Genomic DNA, 24,556 nt, shown 5'->3' on the forward strand with positions numbered 1-24,556 from the left:
TAAACCCAAAGGGTAAGTAAGAATCCCCTCAGCTGTGTGCTCTAGTTTACTTCAGCCTTCATGTGTCAACCTTTCTTCACCTATAAAATAGAGCTAATTATACTGCTTCATGCAAGTCTCATAAGATGCAGACCTTGAAGGGCATGTTGGCACATGCCTTTAATTCTACCTAGCACTTGGGAGACTGATCACTGAGAGTTTGAGGCTATCTTTGGCTACAGAGTGAGTACTAGGTCAATCTGTGTTATAGTGAGACCCTGCTTCAGACCTGCCAAGACTTAGCAAACATTGTGGAAGAGGGGAGAGTAAAGATTGTCAGAACCACAGGGTGGGAAGGAGTATCCTGAGGCATTGTGCCCACCTCTCCCCTGAGATTTACTGATGCATTCATGACCCCATGGTGAATATCAATAATCCCACAGAAGAGAGCCCTCAGAGGAAAGGAGACAAAGGAAGAGGGATATGCAAGGCTAACTTGAGGTGAATGGGACTAACATGTAATTTGTATATATAGTAAAGTTTATAATTAATAAAAAAATATTAGCATATATGAAAGTAAGAAAACAAAAAATAGACTAGATAAAATAGCATATGTCTTGGGCACAGTCAGTTAAGATTTTGCAGTGTAAGCAGGAGAAACTGGGTTTGACCCCCAGAGCTCACACAGAAAGCCAGAGTTGGCAACATGTGCTTTTAATCGACAAACCTTGGAGGAAAACACAGGAAGATCCCTGGAACTTGCAAGACCCTTTCTTTAAAAAAAATTAGGTGGACAGTGATTTAGGAAGACACCCTATGTTGACCTTTGGCCCACATGCATATATGCACCCATCCTTATACAAACTCACATACAAAAACACACATACATGAATAGACCAAAAATGGCAAGACATAATCTGAGGTTCTAAACCAGGGACAATTTTGTCACCCATGGAGACACTTGGCAATATTTAATTCTGTTGTTACAAAAGGTTTTGGTACTAGCATTGCAAACATATGGGTAGAGGTGTTCTTAAACATCCTACAATGTAGGGGACAAAGAATTAATCTTAAATGTGAGTAATGCCTTAAATGTGAGTTATGTGGACTGGAGAGATGGCTTAGCAGTTAAACGCTTGCCTATGAAGCCTAAGGATCCCGGCTCAAGGTTCGATTCCCCTAGGTGTCCAGTTCCCCACTGTTTAGCTCTTAAAACCAAAACATGATTTGAGGAACATCTCACTGACAAAGGAAATTGCTAAGTGATAGTGAATTAAGGGAGTTCCTATAATGTTCTTGCTTTTTACCCCCAACTTCTTTATTGAACTCTAAATACAGAACGTCTTTCCTGCAGAACTCACAAGCTATATCTTACTACTTTCATTTTCTGCTCTTAATCTGGTCATGTGAGAGCAGGGCTCTGATTGTCTGGTAGATTGTAAGTTCCTTGAGGGAAAAGATGGCTTTGGATTCACTCTTTCAACCTCCTGCAGCAGCTATGCAACATAGCAACTGCCAAAAGCCTGTGTTTGTTAATGTAAACCACATGAGCAATCACAGGTTTTGATCATTTCTTGCAACTGGTAAAACAAGTTGGAGCATTTAGCCTTGGTTTGAATTCCTCCAACACATTTATACAAGATGGTTGACCATGCATTGGAACTTATTTAGTATGTTCAAGCCAATAGTGACCATGACTGATAACAAAGCCTTTTTCATATCTTTTTGTTCCAATGGACCAAAATTCAAACCATCGTTGTCTGCATTAATCTGCTGCCACCAGACCATGGCTAGGGCCTCAGCCACAGAGCTGCCACATTCATTTTAATTTAGGAAAACAGAAATTGACTGGAAGATGTATATGTAAATCAGTAAGGTTCAAAAGATTTATCTGGCAACTGTGTTAAATGGATATGTCACTCTGAGAAACCAGTCTCCTGTTCTGCTTCTCCTATCAGAGAGGTTTTGTGTGGCCATTTATATCTGAATATGATTGGATGTGACTTGAGGACACTTTATGTAAAGAATGTTTTGTGCAAGGCAACGAATCCTGCCCAGTCATCAGGATTGCTTAAGTCATGATGACACAGACTGCATTTGGACGTGGAAGCTGGAGGTTGTAGATTTCCAGAAGGGCAAAATATGCTGGCTTACTTCCCCACTCAGTTCTCTAGGAAAGACACAGGACACAAGCAAGTATTTGCCAGAAATGGCATGAAGGAGCATATCTTACTTTGACAACATACCTAACATAATTTGAGGAATATGAGGTCATATTGGTTTGTGGCTTCAGCAGTTCCATTCCTCATGGTGAGTATGACATTAATTGATAAAGAGGCTTCAAAGACAAAATCAAATTGAGGATATTATAATGAGATGTTTCTGGCTTATCAAGGTAGGTCCAAATCCAGTGGAAACTGTCTAGATGAGACATGCAGAGAGGCAACAAGAGGAGAGGAGAAAGCTATGCAAGATATCAGCACAGATTAGATTTATGCAGGAATGCCAGAAACAATCCAGAATCTGAGAGAGTCAAGGAATGGAAAATCCTCTAGAGACTTTGGAAAAAATATGGATCTGTTGACAATTTGATTTTTTAACCTCCGGATTCAGGCAGAAATAAATTTCTGTGTTTTTACATCACAAAGCTTGTGGTGCTTCATTAGTTGAAGCTACAGAAAACTAGTACCATGGACTAAAGATACGAAAATCTTTACCCTTACAATACTTTCATTGTCAATGGTGCAGACAGACCTAAGTCACATGTGTTAGGTGTTGAATTGGAATCATGTAATAAAGACTAATGAAGCACATCAAAGAGACTAAGTTGGGAAAGAGCTTTAGATTGTAAATGCAGTGGTCATTAGGCCGCCTTCCTCGGAAGGGACATTTGATCAGAGATAGTGGACATGTGGAATCATACCATGTATATATTTCAAAAGAAAGTTGTCTAAATGCATTTGCAAGGGCTCTAAGTCTAGGATATGCCTGATTTGTTGAAGTAACATAAGGAAGCAGAAAGAAAATAACAGATCAAGAAGAATTTCAACCCATGATTATCCATTTACTCAACATACATCTATTGAACATATATATTATGTGTCATTTGATGTCATTCTTATACAGCCTAGAGAAGAACATATAAAATTCCTACTTTGTAGATGAAAGTACTGGTGGTAGTACCCGATGCATTTATTCACCTATGATAGCACTAGAGAAGGCATCTAGATTTGATGCAAAACTCAGTGCCTTTTTGCCAGTACCAGAATGACTTGTGTAAACAATTATCTCTTTTAAAGTTTGTGAGCATTCACTCCTTTTGGCCTTCTTGATAAACCCAATTTGTCTCTGAGTCCAGTGCAATAGCTTCTGAGTGAGTATCGTTCTTGGGTGGCAAGAGAGGACTATTCCACTGCAAAAGGTTGATGGTTGCAGCTCACCATCTGCAGAAGGTTCCAGCATATTCGTTACCCCAGGTAGCAATGGATTGATCAATTGTCATTTAAAATGGCTTGAGTATTTTTTATTTGATATCTCATAAGGCCAGATTCATAAACAAGGACAAAATGAAGACTGCTATTTAGGGTGAATAAATAAATGTATAATCAGGATAGTCACAAATGATCATTAATGTAGCCACTGAAGGGCTGAAGATATGGCTTAGCCATTAAGGTGCTTGCCTACAAGGCCAAAGGACCTCAAATCGATTACCCAGGACCCATGTTAGTCAAATGCACAAGGGGATGTAGGCATCTGGAGTTCATTTACAGGGCTGGAGGCCCTGGCACACCCATTCTCTCTCTTTCTCTCTGCCTGCTTATTTCTGCATCTCTCTCTCTCAAATAAATAAATAAATAAATATTTTTAAAATGTAGTCAATGAACATGGTTGAGAACAGAGAAGGCCTTTTGTGTCTCCAGTGGGTCATATGGTCATTGACTGTCATTTCATGCACAGTTACAGAAAGAAACAAGGAGACACCATTGAAAGAGTCAAAATGGAGTACTTTCTACATTGTACTTTGGGGCACAAAGAGATTATGACTCTGCATGGACACCCTGGCTTCTATGTACACAGGATCCCCTATTTGATCTGTGATCCATGTTTAACCAGCATGCTCCATGCCCTAAATCATTCTTTCTCAACATGAACCTACATATTGATGGTGTCCCAATGTCCCCTTCGGATTGTTCTTTGGATTAATTTGGAGGAAGTTTAGAATAGATATTTTTTTCATGTAAGTACCCTACTCTGTTGTCATATTAACAGAGGAAAACTAAGAGAATCAGGACCTCTGAATAAGTCGGCCTATAGTGGAACTTCAAATATTCCTTGTGTTGTGGGCAGAGACTGGGCACTGAGTAGGCTTAGCAGTTTCAGTGGTTTTAGAGCTCCCTAAGCCAGCGCTTCTCAAAGAATATTCTAAGCCATCAAGCCAGTGGCTCTCAAAGAAGCCTCCCAACAACCAAACCAGTGTCTTTCCAGCTTGTGTCTATGATTAGCAAAGAATTGACAAATACAGACAGGACAGCATGTATGTTCTTCTAGGCACCCGTACCTGGTTTACTACCGGCAAAAGAAAGTCAACTTGCCCCTAATCTATATCACTTGAAAAGGGTGATCTCGGTAAATGAGTGCAGTCTCACTATGATGAAGCAGTATTTATGGGCTCATGAGCAATACCATGCGGTACTGTGTTCAACAGCAGCAACCTTCTGCCTGTCCTCATTCATTAAGCATCTTGCTCTCTGGCTGCTGTTCTTATAAATGGCAAAGACATAGTGAAGAAGAAGTACAGGGACCTAAAAGAGGCATGCTGGGAAGATTCTGAATTACCAAGCCAATTCATCTTAGACCTGAGCATCCAAATTGGTTAACGACTATAATTAAGAGTCTCTAACAGTTGTTTACAATAAAAGTGAATGTACTGCTTTCTCATAACAGATAACTAGCCCTTCTTCACTGTCCCTCATGGATTCATGTGTTTTTTTTTTGTTTTGTTTTGTTTTTTTATTTGAAAGCAACAGACACAGAGAGAAAGACAGATAGAGGGAGAGAGAATGGGCGCGCTAGGGCTTCCAGCCTCTGCAAATGAACTCCAGACGCGTGCGCCCCCTTGTGCATCTGGCTAATGTGACCTGGGGAACCGAGCCTCGAACCGAGGTCCTTAGGCCTCAAAGGCAAGCGCTTAACCGCTAAGCCGTCTCTCCAGCCCATGGATTCATGTTTTGATGGGTTTCTGTCTCTTAGAATATCTTGAATAAGTTGTAATAAATCCTTTACCTCAGGTCTGATAATTTATTAGCCCTGTCCTATAGTTGGTTATGGTATTAATCTTCTTCCCTATGACCCTTTCCAGGTTTCAGAAAAGGGCTAGGGATGGAGAGATCATATTCCTTGTAAACAACCCTGATGGGAAGCTACTCCTCCTTGCTTTCATTACCAGTTGGTCAACCCAAAGTCATATGACCATGCCCAGTTACAATGAAGGCTATGCAAACAGCTATGTTTCCACTGAGAATACATAGAGAAGAGGTAGATTCCATTGCTATAGGAAGACATGTTTTCTGCTATAACCTGATAGAACTACCCTTCTCTAGTGGATTTTGGGGTTTGGATGAATATTTTTCTGTATTTACTTAAAGATCCACTTAAGAGAAGACAGAATGACTCTATAAAAGCCCATGAACTTCAGGCTTTAAGACTTTCTCCATCTTCATTCTCATTTCTCCTTGGTTCTCAACTCTTCTTTTTTTTTTTTTTAATCCATGGGCTTACTAATGTGCTGAGGTTGGCATAGCTGTAGTCAAGACCCAGTGACTCTCCTCTATCATTGGGCTACATCACTCCCACCAATAGCTTCAGGTTAGATGTTCAATTTCTTGATAGATACTGAATAGCATTTTGAATTGTGAAGGCCAAAGGAGAATATCCAGTTATTTCTGTACCATTCTTACCACCTAGATAAATAGTATCTGATGTGAAGATGTAGTTTACTTTAGAAATAAGGTTAAGTTTTCAACATGGCTACTGCATGCATTCCCAGTAGGAATGCCTTAATTAACTCTGTCTCAGCCAGAAGGACTGGGCTTTTATTTTGTTTTTTCTTGTTTTGATTTATTTCTTTGAAAAATATGTATGGGGACTAAGGCTTCTAAAATCACACTTTCCATAGCAATTAAAAGACTTAACAGAAATTATATGGTGTTATAGGTCAATAGCTTAAGATAGCTTGTGTTTTAGCTGCATGATGCTGAACTCAGCTGTCCTTTAACTTGAAACTTTATGGTAATTTCCCCCTTTTGAAATCTCAATAGGGAAACTTTCAAGTCTCAATCACATCTGAAATACCAGAAAAAAAAAATGGTGCAATGCAACAGTTAATTGCCATGAGAGAGTTTATTGCCATGTTACGGGTATGTTTTTAGATCCAAGTGATAATATAACCTTTGTTAATACACGGAGAGAAAAATATCTGATCTGAGACACCTTCTCCCAGGTGCATAAGAAGACAAAATTCAGACATGTCTCATAAATGGTTTTGACTGACATAACTTACTTTCCCCCAAGGCAGCTCCTTTGTAAAAAATGCCAAAGCCTGCTTTTCTGAGGCAAATCAAAGGCTAGGTCTGCAGAAGATGGGTGAGGCAGGGAGGCTGGCCAAGCTGTCACTGCAGCTCTAATGCACCATTCTCTGTGGTGCCATTTGCTTGTCTTCACTGACACATCCACATCCAGATGAGGATTATTTATTTCCATCATCACTGGTTTTTCCCTGATGGTTTCTAAACAAGAAAACACAGAAGTGAGCCACAACTTGGGTAGATTTTGTGGGGCGCTTAAATACCAGTTCCTTTCAACAGCATGGCAATTTTAGTTTCAGATACTGACTTCATCCCAACAAGATGGTTGGGTAAGTTAGAATAGAATGAATCCCAGTCTTGAAATCCCCATACTGATTTACCATTAAAGTTCAGTCCCTTTCCCATGACCTCCAAACACTCACACTCAAGTAGCTTCAATTCCAATGGCAGTGGTATGCCTTTCACTGACCCCTGCTCTCTCCTAGACACCGTAACAGGTGAACTCTGAGTACTGTGGCACTTCTTCGTCACTGTGGCTCCTGAGCTATCTATAACAACATGAAGCCCATTTACCAGAGATGTAAACTGAAGCTCAAAGCATGGAGTAGCCTTATAAGGTTGCTTCATTCATTAGGATTTATCTAAATCATTTCTGAGCCTTATTTCTAAAGCATGCTTACTCTACTCTCCATTGCTTCCCTTAGAAACTGTCCCTACCAGCTAGAAAATATGATATTACTGGTGGTTGAGGTTAGGGAATCTAAAAGATAGATAAGACAAACTTTCTCCTAGCATTTCCAAGTTCTTGAACCATCAGAGGTAAGACAAGGTAAGGAATTAAAAGACCAAAAGTTTTATTACAAAATGGAATACACACTCGAGGAGTGGACACAGGCCACTGGAGGGTGTCAAAACAGACATTGTTCTGGAGAACTTATTTTATGGGAAAACATTAATGGAGCGGAGGACTATTCATGAGTTAAGGTAGTGAGAAAAGGCAGGAAATTAAGAAATGGATTAAGATTTCCCTGAATAAGGCCCCCTTCCATTTTCTGTCCTAAAATATCGGGTTTCTAGGTTCTGCATGGTATGACACAAACTGGTAAGGCTTCCAAAGGACAGGGAGTGTTATCTGTTGGGTTGGTCATGTTGGTTCCAGGGGTTTTCAGATGGTCTTATGTCACTTTTGAAATGGTCACATGACCCCCTGCCCTGATACAGCCCTACAATGCATCAACATTTAGTCAGCATACAGTTTCCAACTTCCCTCCCCTCACCTGCCCAAGCCTACCTCAGTAAGACAAGTTCTTTAAAAGTATTATGTAATCATTTTTCCCCTTTTTAATTCTTTAACCATGGTCATACTTATGTACCTAAACAACAACTAAACTTCATTTTATGTTTTTATTTTCTAACATTCTTACCAAATCTGCTGTACTTATTCTTCATTAAGTGATGTATGTCTGAAAATAACCAAGAAAAGCCATATCAATGAAGGAAATGGATCATCTTTTGCTTTCCTCACTATAAGTACTTACTTGTGCCATGTACTTCTCCAGGCTTTTGAGATCCCTTGAGCTTGTGAAAGCAGTAAAGAATATAAGTAACAAAAAATATATAAGATATATGTAGATTCTGGGAACTACAAGGAGGGAAGCAAGGCAGAGGAATGTCTGGTAAGGAAGGATGGGAATGTTAGATGGTATGTCCAGCGAAGTTGGCAAGTGAGGGAAGGAGAGCCTGGGGAATGTGAGAGAAGAGTACACAGTGAATACAAGTGGTCAGAGGCAGGAAGTAGGATGCCTAGGAGACTGAGAGAGAGCTAGGGTATGGGTGGGGAGAATGATCAAGTAATAGCTAGAGTAGAACACACTGCTACAAACTTGATTTTGACTCCAAAACAAGCGACGTTGTATAGCCAGGTGACATAAGCATAAAGTTCTATCTGGACCTCATTTTGTTCTTCGAACACCATTGGATGGGAGTGGATAGAGAGCTGAGACTGGGGCAATAGTGATGAGCTCACTACAGTGGCTCAGGCCTAAGACCCCGGTGGCCAGTGCCTAAATGGACCTTCCTCTCCTCTTTGAACTTCCTCTTCTTCCTTCCCACTTCATAGATTTATAATGCATGTATCTCAGTTCAAGAGAATGAATGGATAAAGGGCACTTCATAGGACCTTTGATATGTTTTATGTTGCATTTTCTAAGACATATCTACTTCTGGTAATAGCATTGCAGAAAAACAACCCTCTCAGTTTAAGCCAAGTAGATCGATAAGAGCTATTTTTCATTTGCTTAGACTATGATGTTTATTAAAGGAGAAGGGCTGTGAACTGATTGTAGTTGAGTCTATTATATTAATAAAACTATACTTACAACTATTTTAGGTGTCTACCTACATAACAGATGCTTCTATATCTTACTTTTTCTGGGGACAAATCTAATAGGTATCATTATTTTCATTTTACTGAACAGAAAATTGAGGGTCACAGAAGCTGTGTATAATCCTTCACAGCTGGAAGGGAGTTTTTTCACATTTCAAAACTGATATTTGAGCTGGAAAGATTGCTTAGTGGTTATGGCACTTGCATGAAAAGGCAAAAGACTCAAGTTCAATTACCTTGGGCTCACTTAAGCCAGATGCACAAGGTGGCACATGCATTTGGAGTTCATTTGCAGATGTTGGAGTCCCTGATGTACCCACTCTCTCTCTTTCTCCCTCTCAAATAAATAAAATAAAAATAAAATATTTTTAATTACAAAATAAGCTGACATTCTTTCTCAATATTTAATGGACATTATTTTAGTTAATATCAATTATTGCACATTAAGCATTCAATGCATATTCAATGAGCTTATTGCATCATGTGTATGTTATATATTACTGTATCACATGCACAGAAAATGTCTATTGCATCATATTCAAGTTATATATTATTGTATGTTACACATAGAAGATACTGCATCCTATACATGTGATATTTATTGCATCATATACACTGAAGATACTTATTCTATCATATACATGTATGTTATTGTATGATGTACATAGAAGATACTTGTATCATATACATGCTATATTTATTGCATCATATATATTGAAGATACTTATTCTATCATATACATGTTGTGTATTTTTATATTATATATTATATGGCTAACCTATTCAAAGTTACTACTAAAAATAGAATATGTGATTCGGCCTTATTCTTCTTTTATTTCCACATATTTCTGTACATTCAAGACACCACATTTTCTTTCTCCACCCTTTATTTAGCCTATCACTGCATACTTGTTACTTGAGTTGATTTGGGCATTGAAAGAAGAACTAATATCCATGACCTTTCCCCTGAACCACATCAAAGAAGGGCTTGGAAATGGCTCAACAGTTAAAGGTGCTTGCTTGCAAAGCCTACTGGTGTAGGTTCACATCCCAAGTACACATATAAAGCCAGATGCACTAAGTGGTTGCATACATTTGGAGTTTGCTTGCAATAGCAATAGGCCTTGGTATGCCCATGCTTGCTCACTGTCTCTCTCTCTCTCTCTCTCTCTTTTCCCTCTTTTTCTCTCTCACTCTTCCTCTCTCTCAAATCTAAATATATGAATATATTAAAATACATTAAAGAATGCAGGTAGCCAACCAACATGAGTATATCAAATTACATAGAGAATTTGTGCCTTAGTTGAAAGGAGGTGTTTTTCTGCCTTTATTGGGTTTTCAAGGACTTGACATACATAGCGACTATTCCTTTCCATTGTCATAATATAGTACTTAATGTCATGGAGACATCCAAGCAATTTGATTTTGAGGGGCTTTATGTCTTTCTGTTGCTTAAATAAATGGTACTTTGCTTTTTCTAATGAACTAAATCCTAATGAGAGAGACAAAAAATAAATAAAATTACTATTTCTCTATCACCTTTGGGCTTAATAATTCCCATGACATTTTTTAGGTAACTAAATTTCCAAATTGTGTCATTTAGAGAATGCAGAAAGTATCAGACATCTTGGTCATTTGGAAGGAAATAATGACAAACTGCCTACAAGGATAGAAACTATAATTAGTAATAAATCACATTAAAATATGACAGATTACTTTAGGTGTGGAAAGTAGATCTGTGGACAAACAGTTTTGCACACACACTTGATAAAAGCATGAACCATGGATTTCCTAGCTAAAAATTAAATTATTACTTTAGATACATGTAAATATAGATATATGTAATATCCTTCTGTTCTTTATGGTACATGCATCTTCTCTGTGGTGCCTATCCATATATCTAATGACTGATAATGGATTTTAGAAGAGTATTTAAAAAGCTTAGCCTCATGAGATTCTACTTTGAAATGAAAATTTCTCCTCTCAACAGATTGCATGTTAGAAAATTAAAAGCAATGTACACGCATTGAAATAACATTTAGGTAAGTGTAGCTGAGTCATTTCCCCATTCTGCTGATTGTTTTTGTGGTTAATCATGAAACCAAGAGTGTGAAATACATTGTGGATGAGTTTACTTGCCTAAGCACTCAAGTGTCTTAGAATAGATGTTGTATCTAATGAGAAAAAAAAAAGTGACCTTGGGGCTGGAGAGATGGCTTAGCGGTTAAGCGCTTGCCAGTGAAGCCTAAGGACCCCAGTTCGAGGCTTGGTTCCCCAGGTCCCACGTTAGCCAGATGCACAAGGGGGCGCACGCGTCTGGAGTTCGTTTGCAGAGGCTAGAAGCCCTGGCGCGCCCATTCTCTCTCTTCCTCTATCTGTCTTTCTCTCTGTGTCTGTTGCTCTCAAATTAATTAATTAATTAATTAATTAGTTAATAAAGACAACCACCCAAGGAAGGTCTGACAAAACTGATAAAAAAAAAGTGACCTTGGCCTAGAGCAGCAGTCAATAACTGTTTCGGTAAAACATCAGATAGAATGTAGTTAATCTTACACGCCACACAGTTTCTCTTGCAACTAATCAACTCTATGATTGCAGTGGATGAGTAGCTATTGGTTGTGTGTAAATATATATTGTAGCCATTTTCCAATAAAAATTTTATTTGTAAAAACAGGTAATGGGACAGATTCGCCCTGCTCACCATAGTTTCTTGACTTCTGTTTTAGAATGGCACACATAGTCCTAGGCTGACCCACAAGCTATTCATTCCTCTCAGGAGAATTAGGGGTCTATGTCAGACTAAATGAATGCAAGCTCAGCTCAGGAGTTCAGCCTCATAGTTATGTCCCAGCTAATAAATATACCAGGGCAAGCATTTGCCATAATGACAAACTTGGCATGAAGGCCATATACCAACATCAAATCAACTTACTTTTTCATTAGTTTTGTACTCAGTGTATACAGTCAAGTTGGTACCATTGTTAGCCTCCTCCCTGTCCTCCCCCTCCACAGGGACATTCCTCATTGGGGAAAATGGCTCATGCATTGTGGGGTTAGCCATCAGTTGTGGGTAAGAGACAGTGTCTCTGTTCATCATGACCCAATGTGCAGCTCTGACATTCTTTCCACCACCTCTTTGGCAAATTTCCCTGAGCCATAAACTTACTTTGCACACACACAAATCTTCAGTCCATGCAGGTGAGTTTAAGACTTTCATGATGAGTTCTAATTCAACTCTCCTCTCTGCTCGTCTCACCAGAAGAATAGAAAGAACTGCAGTTCACTCCTTGAAGTGAGGTGACAGTGGGGTATTGCGTGGAAATAGTCTGACAGGTCATAAACAACTGATTTATTTAGAAAACTTTTACAGAGTGCCCACTGCTTGGTAGGGTGTGTGTGTGTGTGTGTGTGTGTGTGTGTAGATGCAGGTCTCACTAGGCTTCATAAGCCTGTGCTGGTCTGGAGGTTTTATATTGGTATGAAAGAGTCAGAATGTAAGAAGGAAAGAGGATTTGGATTAAGTTGTCCATTTGAAAGTGGGACTCTGGTAAACAGCTATGTTCTGTCAGAAAGACCAGTATCATCTATATAAGCAAATATTCATTTGATAAAACACATATACTAGGCCCCTTTTTAAGCCCTAGAGATGGAATGGCAAACAGGAGGCTTTCCTTTCTTTGAGAAGCTCTGCTGGAGAGAAAAGCAAGGGGATAGCAATGGTGATTTCAACATCTAAGTGCTGTGCAAACTATGCAAACTAGCATTATACTGTCTTACTGGCACTATAGCAAATAAGCCACACTAAGGATATTATATTACAAATTGTTTATGTGATGGAAGGGAACTCTCATGTTCTTTATATCTGAGTTCACATTAATAAAATCTTTCTGGGGAATGGTTTGAGAGTAAAATGACATTTAACTTTAATCAAGGGATCTAGGATGGGTTTCAACTACTGGAACATCTGTACAAAAGGCAGACATAAAATTATTTATGGGCTAGAGAGATTGCTTTGTGGTTAAGGTGCTTGCCTGCATAACCAAAAGACTTAGGTTTGATTCCCCACTACCCATGCTATGCCAGATACACAAGGTGGCACATGTATCTAGAATTTGTTTGCAGTGGCTGGAGGATCTGGTGCACTTATTCTCTGTCTTTCTCTCTTTATCTCCTTCCCTCTCCCTCTAAAATAAGTAAATAAATGAAATATTTAAATAATTATTTACTACTAACAGCTGGTTATGGAACAGAAAAAGCCAAAGTGCCCAGTAGTAGGGGACTGCTTTCCTGATGCCATATTTATACTAAGATATAATTACATTCTGGAAAAGAATTAAGTAGACGTATAGTAATACAAATTAACCAGTGTGACTCAATCTATATGACATAAGAAGGAGAATGTTCTTTTTCTGTTTTGTTTTGAGACAGGGTTTGGTTACGTATCAAAATAATGACCTTCTTGCTTCAGTTTCTAAGTGCTAGGATTACAGGTGTATGCCACCATACCTGCCTGATTTCAAAAGTTTTTGATGGAAATCAAGATCAAAACTGCCTTCTGAACTGTATGTATCTATAACTTGTAAATTTGTAGACTACACATTAACCTTGTATGATCAGTGGGAAATGAGGGCTGGTGGGATGGCAAGTAATTGTACTTCCGTTTTCCCTCTAGTTGTCTACATTTTATTTTTTTCATTTTTAAAAATGATCTGCTACATAATATGTGTCATGGATGAGTATGTGTAGTCAAAGGACATCAGTATGTAAACCCACCCATGATCCAAAGGATGTTATATCATACCCTGTAAAATAATCATATCTATACTGTTGAAGTTCTTTGGTTGCTTTAAGCACTTTTTCTTTAAAGAGAGACAGAGGGGAAAATAGTCTTTCCTCTCTGCCTATATTCCCACGATGTGTAAAGTCATATGCCTAGTGATTGTATTTGAAAATCAACATGATTCCAAGGTCCTCACTTTGTAATGTTTGCAGTAAGATTCCAGCATCTTAGCATTTAAGTGTTTTCAGATTACATCCATTTAAACATCTGTGATTCATTATCGTAAATATCACAGTTGTGTGGGGCCATATGCTTCAGTTTCGAATATATATATATATATGCATATGTGGAAAAAGCACGAGCAATAAATCTCAGGAACCTTAGGCTTGCCGTGGGTATGCAAAAAAGAACATTTCCAGACACATGGAGCCTTCTATAATCACAGTAATATACTTGAGATCCCATATAAGAATCCTTCAATTGCAAAAGTTGCCACTTTTGATGGAAAGCTATGATTTACATTTGGCTCATGTGCTTCCCAGAAGAATTCAGGTAGGAAGAGAGAATGCAGAAGAAAAGCCTTCAGCTAACACTGGCTTTTACTTCCTGGGGGAGGTGGGAGAACTGTTGTGGAGTGAAGAAATCACAGAGAAATGAGATACCTGTAACAAGTAACAAGATGCTCTTGGCGAGCATACCCTTCTATTTTCATGATGCTGGAACTTGAGATGATGCCATATGGTATAAGGGATGCAGTAAAATCTCTTGGTAACTGGAGGATGAATAGGCATGACCTAAGGGTTGATAATTTCCTTGCTTACATCAAAAAAGTCTACATATGCATACAAAAATTAATTGCACTCATGTACTGCAAGCCAAATCATTGTGTTTTAACTTCCTGATAAGGTCTTGTCAACTAGACAGAACCAATTTGTAATCACAGCTGATGAGCTCCTCATACACAGCAATTAAGAAGGAGCAGAATGAATCAATTGGTTACAACCACAAAGAATCCACTAATACTATTTGATTGACAACTATGTGCCCAGATTAGCATGGAACATAGCCAGAGACACAAGGATGAAGAAGCAGGAAGCCCTTGCCTTCTCAGAGTTGCCTGAGGGCCAAAGGGCAGGCCAGGAGAAAGTTTTCTAAGGTATCTAGGGGCTGCAGCCATGACTGGCAGTGCTGGTGATTATGATCAAGCCAATTACCTTCATCACTGCCTTGGGCATCTGAATTAGGAGGGATACCCATTCTGCTACTCAGAGGGTGCTCTAGGAGCCCCAAGATATGCCTCTGTTTTCTGGACAAATTTCTGAATTATCTTCTGGAGTCTAAGTGGCAAACATCTATCTTTGCATAGAAGCTGTCCAGGTGAATAATGAGAAATTCAAAATGCATTCAGAGTCTTACACAAAGATGTGCATGCTCACACTGGCTACCCATTATCTGTGACTTTGACAAAAACCACACTAGACATTCTGAAGAGCTTGGATCAGGCGTGGATGCTGATTTTGTTCCATGAGCTCACTTAGCAGCCAGCTGAGCAGTACAGTGTGGGTCTGCATGCAGCCAAGATCTCAGTATAAATGATGGCTCCTTCTCTACTATGCCTGCTTCAAGACAGCATGCCTTCTAGTCAGAGCACTTGACCATGTGTAGGTGCTGTATGGTTGGCACTTCCACATATGTCAAAAACCATGGCTTGGTGTTTTACATATTTTATGTGCATTTGTGTATGTTCACATATGTATAGATGTCTGTTAATGTGCATGTGGGTAGATGTGTGTGAAGGTGCACATACGTGTGTGTCTGTGTGTGTGTGTGTGTAGGCCAGAGGACATTTGGGGTTGTCATTCTCAGGAACAGTATACTTAACTCATGTTTTTTGAAATAAGAACTCTCATTGGTCTGGAGCTCACTAATTAGAATAGACTGGCTGGCCAGTGAGTTCCAGGGACACCCCCCATCTCTGCCTCCCCAGTGCCAGAATTACAAACATATGCTGCCACACCTAGCATTTGTGCATGGGTTCTATGGATAAAACTCAATTCATACTTCTGAGGCAAGCACTTTACCAAGATACCTGTTCGACATACCTTTATACTTGAGAACTTTGTTGTTCCAACATATTGAATGTTGTTTATACTCCCATTCAGATACAATCTTGTGTTCCCTCTCTTTTATTCTCATTCCAATGAAAGCTATCCTAGTGGGGTTATCAGAATTCACTGTGGGGTCTTGATGTTTTAAATATGTTTGATACCCAACTCAGTTGTCCACTTTTGTAGATAAAGTCATTTGGGAAAAAATTAAAGATTGATTTATTAAAATATTATATGAAAGCTCAATCTTATGATTAAACATATAAGCTCAATTGTGTACAAGAACAAATTTAATTTTATAATAAAATATATGAAGGTCTGGAAGGATGGCTTAGCAGATAAGGTGTTTGCCTGCAAAAGTCAAAGGACGCAGGTTTGATTCCCCAGGACCCATGTAAGCCAGATGCACAAGGTAGCACATGCATCTGGAGTTCATTTGCAGTGGCTGTAGGCCCAGCTGCACCCTTTCTCTCTTTTTCTGTCTCTCTCTCTCTCTCTCTCCCATAAATAAAACTTTAAAAAATTAAAATAAGTTATTTGAAAATTAGACAAGAGTTGTCTTTCTATGCAATTTTTAGAGATCTCAGTTCTTAAGTAAGATATAGCTGTTGATAATATTTCTCCTTGATGCCTCAGCCTGCTCATTGGTTTTCTTTCTCTTGCTGTTGGGAAGAATTTATTCCATTGAATTGTGATCTGCCTATTTATAATTTCTACCATATGGTGCTTATTTGGCTTTTTGACATAATGATGAAATGGAACACTGAGCTTCAATATGGCAGCCCTCCAAGTAATCATGGGGTCAAGTTTCTAGACTCAAAATATCATGAAAATAGGTCACACACCTTACTCATCCTTGGGTTAGTATTTATTCCTTCCTGCCTACTGTCTTGCAACTTGTAAAGGAGCAGGAGACACTTTTAAATGGCTAATAGATAAATATGCTGAGATTTGGGATAATCAAATTTCCACATTGTGAGAGAACCATGTAGTGACTCTATCCCATGACATTCCTGCTGAATGGTCAAGAAAGTATCCACTAGAAAAGTACATTATCTCACTTGGAAAGAGCCAGGATTTATACATGGTAACCTAGATTTCTTTAGACTTTTCTAGTATTGGACAAATATGAGGTCAAACAAATATCAATATTTGTGCTGGATTATAGGTCCTCACCTGAATAATTACAGCAACTCTACTTCCTCCCTTTCCATTGGCTATTGTTCCACTCATTTTTGGCAGAGCTCAGGTTATGCCAAACTTGAACTCACAACTACTTTCCTATCCTTATCTGGACTGACAGTTTTAGGAAGCTGGTTTAAGACATGCTTCTCCACTATCATCTCTGTGAACAGTCCTCCTCAAAGACTCTAAAACCCCAAATACCTCAAGATGCTTGACTGACCACAACTTCTTTTGCCTTCTCTGCTCCTGAGCCAGGCCAAGCTATATTCCATTCCAGAATGGGTCCAAGCTGCTCCTTTGCACAATGTGTTGTTTTTAGGAACCAAGGTTGCAGTGATTGACAACCCTTAAGTCACTGGTTGCTTACCAGTCTTGAAGCTTCTGTACACAGCTTCCTCTCTCCCTGAAGTATGGATTCATGGATCTGGCCAGAAAACCATTTCTTTGTTTTCCTCCCTGCTGTCCTGTGAGCCCACTCTTCTCTTCATGTGCTCACACAGAAGTTGTGCTGATGATGGAACCCTTCCTCCCCATGTGTATCTGCTCATTCAGGCAAGAGGTTCTTGGGAATTGCGATACTTGTCAGAATCATAGCTGGGCTCTGAATCCCAGCTTAGAGTCAGCCCTAAAACTCTGCCACAGGTTTCCCCAGTGAGTACAACTTTGAGGCCATATGCTCTTACAGTAACAGTGAAGTGAGCTTCTCTTTGCATTCCCTTACCCTGGTGATATTCACAGAGATGGAGATAAGTATGCCCATATTTAGTAGGGACATGAAAAAGAAAGTCCTCTGTTAGATACCTAGGTGTGTAATATAAAAAGACCAGGATAAGTCTTCTGTACACCCAAGATGTGGTGATCCACAGACTTGCTGAATCCATGATTTCTGCTATGCTGGGTACATTCAGATGAACTCTTTCATATATTACAAGAGTTTTCACTGTCGTTCTCAATTTGGCTTGAAGAGTTTGTTTCAAACTTCCCTAGCTGCCAAGTTGCAATTCTGATGTTTATTCATTCAAAAGCAGGGTTGAACATATACTGTGTCAGGAGCTATGCTATATATAAAGTCATTCCAATTCCAAGTACAAATTCAGTGATTATGCCACCATAGAAAGACAATGTCCAGCTTCTTACCAGAAAACAACTGTCATGTTTTAAAGAATCTGCAGCCAGAGGAGAAGGTAAAACCTTGACAGAAGAAATTCAAAGCTAGCACCTCAGTGTTTTTTACAAAAAAAAAAAAAAATCCCTTGAAAACTGAAAACAGATATGGACTCTTATCTTTCTGAGAGGAAGCCCTTCAGGTTTACATGGCAAAAATAGGTGTCTGCTGAGGATCACTTGACTGAATCATTCATTACATCTTCCACAGACACAATGGAATTGAAACTCCATTTTATCAAAGTTGGAACTGATGCATGAGATGGTATTAAGACTGTTTTATGTGTACTGTGCAGCTATCAAACCTGCACGGCCTTTGGAGATGAAATCTACTCCAGGCTAATCAGTCATGGTAAGGTCCTCTAAGGACTTCACAGAAAACTTCGTTGATGTCGGCACAACCCTGGGCCAAACATTAAATGCAGAATAGTGCCTTCAAGAACCAGGAGGGCAGCATGAGTTGAGGCTTGGGGAGGGATGTGTTTTATCACCCTCTACCCAACACGGAGAGGCAGGGAACTGCACATATGTGAATGACAGCTTGGCTGCCCAGAATGCCTGAGAAATGAGGGCTTAGGAAACCAGAGAAAGTATCATTTCTCTCACCCAGGTAGATCCAAGAGACTGTGGACTAAGCCCTGTGAGTTCTTTTAAAATAAGTTTGTGCCTCTGGTTACCAGTGGGATATTGAGGGGCATGAAAAGCATTCAAGTGATACTATATATCCCAGGGAGAGTCCATCTGATATTTCTGAACTAAATACCACTTTAGCCATTAGAAAGGCATTGTTTTCCAAGCCCCCAAATATAGCCAACTTCAACTAATATGTAAGCCCTTTGTGTGATAGGACAATTGAATTCTATGTTTCTAAACAGGCAAAGGGAACTGGAAGACCTGGTGTACTCTACTCTGAAAGGGAATGAACAGTTTATATTCAGCTGTATGGGGACAGTGCCTATTCTCTGAAGATGACTGGAACAGGTAGTCCCAGGAGCTGATAAAGTTTAGAGAATTTGCAAAGCAACTGAAGGCATATTGGTACCTTGAAGTAAACAGTGTGTGGAATAGTCACGTCATTGAAGCTGACAGATGCTACAAATCAGGCCTTTCCAGTGCCTGATACACCTCTGAAAAAGTCATTTTCTTGTCAATGTGGGTACAGAGATGCTGGAAGTGGATCCTCACACATCTGTCTGTGGGAGGTTTACAGTTCTCAGGATAACTCACTGAGAGCCTAAGGTCCTGGTTCATAAACATCCTTGCACATGTCTACAAGCCTCTGAGAGGCTTTATGACTTAAGCCCATAGACCATCATGTAACACTCAACAGATGCACACAACCTCTAGGACCATTTTCCCAGGAAAGATGTGAGTGTATGGATCACAGATGGAGCCAAATGCACCTAGGCGAACATTACAATCCTTACACTAGTTCAGACTTTTCTCCAGGAGCAGAACTGTTCTATAGACTACAGATAAATTTAAATCCATCTGCATTTTCCTATTTCCTGGGATCATAATACAGCTTAATTTGGAATCATAATACAGCTTAATTTGTTCCTTCGTGAATTTTGTGGATAGTAAGAAATCTATGCCTTTTGGATTTTTATCCCTAAGAACCACAGTCAAAAGAGAGAAATAGAAAAGCATGAAATCAGGGTCAGGAAGATTAAGCCCCTTATTCATGTGCCATAGAACTTCCCATTTTGATTGTGGTTTTGTCTCCCAGCTAAAGTTTGTCTTTTAGTGACATTTGCATTAAGCCCAGAGGACATTTTGAGTGGAAACATGCTGAAAGCATAATTGAAACACTGAGTGGTGCCATTTGTCTAATTTGCATTTTCCCCCAGGTGGGGAGTTTTCACCTCCTCCTCTCTTCTCCTGGGGTGCTCAAAAATTATCTCAAAGAATGATGTTATGCAATTGATTCCAATAATTCCTAAATAGGCTATATTACATGTAGTTTTTTATCCTTTGCAGAAGCTATTTTAAATGCCACCCTGATGAATTATGTGAGGAAGTCTCATGTGGGTTCAGTAGACTATGGCCAGTTCATTGTCCCACACTCCAGACAGAGGTTTCAGATATTTGTCCACAAGGCTAAATGTCTATGAGAATTTTTTCCCTTTGAATTATTACAAGGTTTGATTTTGAACTACTTTGGGGATAGTCTCTATAGAGACACACATTTTATCATTCATAAACATTTCAATTTCTTCCTAAAATATTATATGAACTGTGCTCCTTGAGCCATGCACTGTCTTCATGTCTGTTGAAAAGTCAGACAGTGACTGACAGTTCGGGGTATCAACAAAGGACAACAGGGCTGGTCATATCAGTTGTATGAATCTTTGTTGAGATTAGGGAGTAAGATGGGCCATAGCATATGAATTCAAAGCTGAATAAAGGAGCTGCAGGCCACCTGAATGGATGTGTGCAGGACCCAGAGCTCCAGAGGAGGCCATGGCTAAGTCCTATGGCTCTTAACCATTCTCAAAACAGTGCTCAACCAAGTCAAGAGGTCACTGGAGGCTTGACTATAGCTCCTAACCCTGCCGGCATCCTCTCCTTCTCACAGCACTGGAGCGAGGCCCCACAACACCACTAGTAAAGCATCCTTTTGCCCTTGCAGAATACCCGAGCCCAGTGAAACTATTATTGATGGCTCCTCATCTAGAATGAAATACTTCTGTTTACTAGTGAACATGCAGCAATGTGTAAGTGAAGAAAGCTTCAATTTCTGCTTCTGAATATCCAGAAGCAGAGATAATATGCCATGATATGGTATATGGTATGATATGATATGATACTATAGTCCTGAGTGCAAAGAACAGTGTTTTCTTAGAGAAGTTGCTTAAGCTGATCTTAGAGAATGAGTAAAAGTTTCAAGGGTAAAGAAGGTGAGATGTGACTTCTGCCTGCCAACACCCTGTGGCAAAAGCAAAAATGTGAAGTGGTAGACTGAGAGATGCAGAAGTGGGTCATGTATGAGGTGTGAAGACAGAGGCTTTATGATAGACAGCTTAGACATTAAAGATGTCAGCCATTATGCATCATTTTGCAAGATGAAGCCAGGGTCTCATGAGTGTCAAATGCAGGCATCATCCCATAGTGGAAAGAGCCCAGGGCTTCCTTTAAGGAGTAAGGCTTTGAGAGCCCTATAGGACCAGTACCATCTGGGCTCAGTACATGTTGCTTTATGCTTTCCCCCTTGTGCCACTCTCACTGGCTCTTGTCCAGTTCCCTTGGTGCCACAGGACTTTTGTGTATGCTATGTTTCTTTCTGCCTGACATAGATCCCTTATTGCTTATTATCGTATTGGTTTAATACGTCTCCCTCATTAAACTTCAAGCTAGGAAGTGGGTCAGTCCTTGTACAACACTATAAACTCAACATGTAGCATGATGTAGGCTCTTGTTAAATATTTGTAAAAGCAAGGAGGGAAGGGGGGAAAGAGTTTGGAGGGAGGGATGGGGAGAAGGGAGGGAAGCATTTATCTAGTAAAAGCACTCCCAAACCTTCTGTATGCCTTTTCCTTACCCCTGCCCTGCCCCAACTGAGACTGCTTACTTTGGTCTTGTCCACAGCACCTTCATGCTGGCAATAGCATCAAAATGTGTCAATACTCCCTGTCGTTGGACTCTTTGCCTCCAGTGGATGAGTGTTATTTGATGATGATAGGAAAAGCATCGTCTTCATAGTTCACTTCCATAAACCAAACCAGGCCTTCCCAAGTAATCTTGACAACCAGAATTGTCAGAGAAAAAAATAAAAGCAAGTGTCTTATAACTACATAGAGTTGTAAGTCCAAGGTAACTGCATATACCCAAGTCCTCCTCCATGTCTATGCAAAGATAGTCCTGGAGCTCAGGGTGCTTAGCAGCATACATCAGGGCTGGGACTGTGAAAGGATTGAACATAGTTTCAAGGCACTAGGATCTCAGTAGGGGGTGTGCTCTGCTGTGGTGCCGTCTTTCCTGAGAACATGTAGTGGTGAAAAATTTATGGACCAGGGTTCCAATTTTGACTCATCATTTATAAACTATGAGGACCAAGCACCAACTTTTCCCACTCCAGGTCTCAGCTACCCTACCCAGAAACTGCAAGGGGGTGGGCACAAAAAGAGTAGGTGATTCCTCTTCATTGTGAAGTTTCAATGCGATTATGTATGCAAACTGCTCAGAACTGAGCCTTGCATGGCAAAAGTACTCCATCCACATTAGCTGTTATTACTACCAACTAATATGATTAATGCCTCAAGTGTCAGCTTCCCAGAAAAGCATAATCATCTCAGTTCATCAGTACTTCCATGGCCTTCACAGTAAAGCAGGACCTATGTTGAGGTGTTACCAAAAGACACAGGGAACAAAGTTCCTAGTGGCAATATTTTGAGAGACACAAATTGTGATTAGCCTAGGTGCCCACTGATTGCAGAATAAATAATCCTAGTGTAACACATATTGGAATAGTATGTAGTGACTAGGATCAGTGTAATGATTAGAGATTACTATGGAGTGATTTGGATCAACTGCCCTGACATGCTGGGCCATGGGTGAGTCTCATGGAAGGAATGAAGGAAGCAAAGCACGGAAAGAATCTGCTTTAGAATTCCTGCTGCATTAAGTGAGAATCTATGGTATGGAATCCATGGTGTGTTCACTAAAGGTGAACGCTGAGCGTGGGTTGCAGAGCAGTTTTCCTCAATAAGAGAAGAATATTTGCCACATTTTGTGTAGTGGTCTGGGTGATGAGAACACAGCTATGCTGACATCAATAAAACCCTGAGCTCTAGATTCTGATCTATGCAGTTCTTGGTACCTACCCTGTGCTTCCATTCAAGGGTTTTAAATAAACAAGGCTGTCAAAGATGGCACTAATAGCAAGTTCTGTCATGCTCATTTAACCACTTTTGCTTTCTTTGGTTTTAGTTAACGGTGATCAACTGTGGTCCAAAATATTAAATGAAAAATGAGCAAGAGGAGAGGGAGACTGATAAGCAAAGAGAGAAAAGTAATAGAAATAGAGACAAAGACTAAAGGAAAGCAAGAAAGAAGAGAGAAATGAAAGAGCCCATGCGCTCAATTTTAATTTTATTTATTTATTTATTTGAGAGAGAGAGAGTCACCCCCTTATGCATCTGGCTTGAATGGGTACTGGGGAATCAAACCTGGGTCCTTGGGCTTTGCAGGCAAATGCCTTAATCACTAACCCATCTCTCCAGTCCCCCCAAGAGCTTTCTGGTAGCAGAATAAATAAACTTGGGCTGGAGAGATGGCTTAGCGGTTAAGCGCTTGCCTGTGAAGCCTAAGGACCCCGGTTTGAGGCTCGGTTCCCCAGGTCCCATGTTAGCCAGATGCACAAGGGGGCGCACGCGTCTGGAGTTCGTTTGCAGTGGCTGGAAGCCCTGGTGCACCCATTCTCTCTCTCCCTCTATCTGTCTTTCTCTCTGTCTGTCACTCTCAAATAAATAAAAAATGAACAAAAAATATTTAAAAAAAAAAGAATAAATGAACTTAGTATAGCCACATACTGTAATATGATGTAATAGTTAGGATCAATATAGTGATTTGGATACCACCCACATAGCTCTTATTATAGTACGTTTGTATAATTTTTGTTTTTATTACCAGTTATTAATATTAATCACATACTGTGCTTAATTTATAAATTAAGTATATGTGTATGGAAAACATAGTATATGTGTTATTAATGGTTTCAGGATCCACTGGGGTCTTAAAATATATCACCAATGAATAAAAGGCATTACTGTAGTATTGTTATAAACTCTGGGTAAAAGCTAATAGTGCAATTCCATGCTGCCCTATAACAGGCCCCACAATCTGTAGCCGATAGTCAAGCATATGCAGAACACATGGTAGAGCCATAATAATAGAATTATATATCTGGTACAGAGGTGCCCAGAGGGGGATGGTCACTAGCTGTCACCATAACTGCTGGTGACTATGCCCAGTACTTAGGTCACACATCTAGAGGCTGACTCTCCCTAATCCTTCTTACACATGACTGATCCATGGACCTACCTATCCAGTCCTGAACATCCTTACTACTACTGCCTCCACCTCACCCAGACATCCTTTTCACACACCAAGCTAACTAACTTACTTAGCCTCTTGGCTTGCCTTTCTCCAGACCACTCTCTGTGACTCATTAAAACTGATACTCTTTGGACTGGATTGAGAACTCTGGGTTTTCAAGAGGCTCCCAGGTGGTTCTCATGCATCCCACCTTGGAAGTCCTGTTCTCCATTTGAACAAAGTACATGCCCATTGATCATCTTGTCTGCATGAAAAATCACCTGAGGCTGCCAGGAACTTGCTAGATTTTCTGTTTGTCTCCTAAAGACATTTCT

General features: G+C 39.8%; 1 protein-coding gene across 1 annotated transcript in view; it reads left to right on the forward strand.

The window, feature by feature from the left end:
• Cdh13 (cadherin 13) overlaps positions 1-24,556 on the forward strand; it is a 1,153,296-nt gene that overhangs the window by 393,006 nt on the left and 735,734 nt on the right. The gene's annotated exons all lie outside the window — the stretch shown is intronic.

Source organism: Jaculus jaculus, chromosome 1 (genome assembly GCF_020740685.1).
Source record: "Jaculus jaculus isolate mJacJac1 chromosome 1, mJacJac1.mat.Y.cur, whole genome shotgun sequence".
In the NCBI taxonomy this organism is placed as follows: domain Eukaryota; kingdom Metazoa; phylum Chordata; class Mammalia; order Rodentia; family Dipodidae; genus Jaculus; species Jaculus jaculus.